This window comes from Sinocyclocheilus rhinocerous, unplaced genomic scaffold, assembly GCF_001515625.1.
Source record: "Sinocyclocheilus rhinocerous isolate Xijiao unplaced genomic scaffold, SAMN03320098_v1.1 scaffold504, whole genome shotgun sequence".
NCBI lineage: Eukaryota > Metazoa > Chordata > Actinopteri > Cypriniformes > Cyprinidae > Sinocyclocheilus > Sinocyclocheilus rhinocerous.
Window position 1 is genome coordinate 1,022,955 of NW_015645076.1, and position 2,563 is coordinate 1,025,517.

Here is a 2,563-nt window from a genome sequence, read left to right on the forward strand (position 1 = left end):
TTAAAGGGGTCATTTGATGCGATTTCAAGTTTTCCTTTCTCTTTGGAGTGTTACAAGCTGATTGTGCATAGATAAGATCCCTGAAGTTGCAAAGACTAAAGTCTCAAAACCAAAGAGATATTCTTTATCAAAGTTAAGACTCTGCCACGCCCCCCTAAAACGGCTCGTTCTAACACGCCCCCACATATCTACCTCACTATGTGGAAATATTAGCATAATGCGCCCAAATGTTCATGCAAAGAAAGAAGGCGTGGTTTCAGTAACCGCAGTTAGTGTTGAAGCAGCATGTCAGGGAGACGCTGTGTGTTTCTAGGCGAAAGCAAAAGCACTTTATTTGGCCTTCCGAAAGTAGATGCATTTAGGAATCTTTAAGATTACTTACAACAGAACAGCAATGCATTTTATGGACGACCGTTTCGTGAACCTAGGAGAGGAGGTAATTCTGACTTTGCTATGACAATCTGGCGCTTCTGAATCAGCGACTGTACGTTTGTTTTGTTTCTAGTTTAAGTATTTGCTATTGACTGTTCAAATGTGGAGTTTTGCGCATCGTGTGTGTGTGTGTGTGTGTGTGTGTGTGTGTGAGAGAGAGAGAGAGAGAGAGACAGCTTCACATCACAGTAGAGTCAGCTGTCTTAACCGCGGCTTGTGTACTGCATCATCACTGTGTCTGTCCCGCGACTCTGTTGCCCTTTCGGGCTTGAACTGATGGTAAAACTAACGACATTATTAACTGTCTTGATATTTACTTTGAAAGCTGACGCTCGTGATTATGGTAAGGGGCGTTACATTTCCGACGAGTGCTTGCGGTGTTCGGCCAATCACAATGCACTGGGTCAGCTGGCCAATCAGAGCAGACTGCGCTTGTGGAAGGAGGGACTTTGTAGAAAACAAAGCGTTTGAGAGAGGCGGGGCATAGAGGACCTACAATAATTTACAGTATTTGAAAAATAATGTTTTTTTAACATTAAAGCATGTCAACATATTCTGTTACACCAAATACACAAAATAATGATCTTTACAAAAGCATCATATGACCCCTTTAATTGAAAAAAAAAAAAAATTTTGTAAACATTATAAATGTTTTTTGTTTTTCACTTTTGCACAATTCAATGCATTGTAGCTGAACAAAAGTATTAATTTCTTTCAGAAAGTCTTAATGACCCCAAACTTTTCAACAGTAGTCCAATCACCCTATCACCAAACTTACCATTTATATAAAATGTTCAGATTCTAATTAAAATAATTTTTTTTGCCTTTATGAATCAAAGGTCCCAACCATGTAGTTTATTTTAGATCTGTATGAGACATACAATTTCTCATAGCAATAGACAAACACAACACACTCAAAAGTAGAGTGGAACAATTGTACATAAACACACCACAGCTGACAGCTGTCTATAGAGATGAAACTCAAACAAAACCACACTCCCATAAACACACACACACACACACACACATACCATCTTTCCACTCCTGTGTAGCTCGGTGCAGGAAGCCAAACAGCTCATTGGTAGTGACAGCTTTAGGGTTGATGTCAGTCCAGATGGGCTTCAGTTCCATGTTAGAGTAGGTCTTATGCAGTGTCTTTAGAATCTGACCCACAAACAACCATATAAATCATAAATAATTAGTTTACTAAAACAGAAATATGATCCAGTCAACACATTTGAGCTAGCTAACATAGTCACTCTGAATATAATGTTTTGTGTAAGAAAAACAAATACATAATCTTCATTAGATTGACCTGACTTTTTCCTGTTCCAGGTCCACCCACTAGAAAAACAGAGTGTCTCACTGCCAATAGCTCCTCCAGCTGCTGGGTCACCTGAGAAAGGAAGAAGAGATAAGAAACAGAGGAGGAGAAGATTTGCAACTAATGGGGATCTATATCCGAAACCATAAAATGTCAAAACATTTGAACATTTCTCACATACGTCACACACACCTTGAGCGTGAAGTTCTCCTCTGGCTGCAGGTGGAGTTCAGCGACCGACCGGCGTACATTCTGTTCAAGCTCTTGGTCTCTCTTGCGTGGGATGTCCAGAAGAGGAAAGAGATCGCTTATCAGGCCCAAGAATATTGGCACGTCACTTGTTACAACCTTCGGCAGATTAAAGTCAGATCTCTCATGCATTCTGAGTTATTTACACTGTTAAAGAGTTGGATTCTCATGCTAAACATGGCCAAAGTTTCAAAAAACGAGTTGGACTTATTTCTGTGCCAAATACACTCCTTCCATGTTCGAATAAGTTTCGGAAAGTTTTTTTCGAGTATGGCCCTTCATGACGTCACGAAGGGCGGAATTCCTTGTATGGGCACTTCTCCCGGAAAAAAAACATACTGTTGATCAGCACTTCCTGCAGACTGGTGAGTGTGTGCCTTTCTTACGGAAAAGCACGCACACATCAACCAGAGCAAGCGCAAGAGCAGCCCATCAATGCTTCAAAGAAGTGTGTTTTTGGATGTGAGGAAAAGATAACCTTGTTCAGCTTCCCAAAGAACCCAGTGTTAAGCGAACAGTGGATGCAGTTGTGGGGCAGCAACGGAGTTTTTGTTTGTT

The 2,563-nt window shown here is 40.7% G+C and overlaps 1 pseudogene; it reads right to left on the bottom strand.

Moving 5' to 3' along the window:
• Positions 1–2,137, bottom strand: part of LOC107705492 (dynein heavy chain 11, axonemal-like) — a 14,533-nt pseudogene extending 12,396 nt beyond the window's left edge.
• Positions 2,138–2,563: the final 426 nt, after the last annotated feature.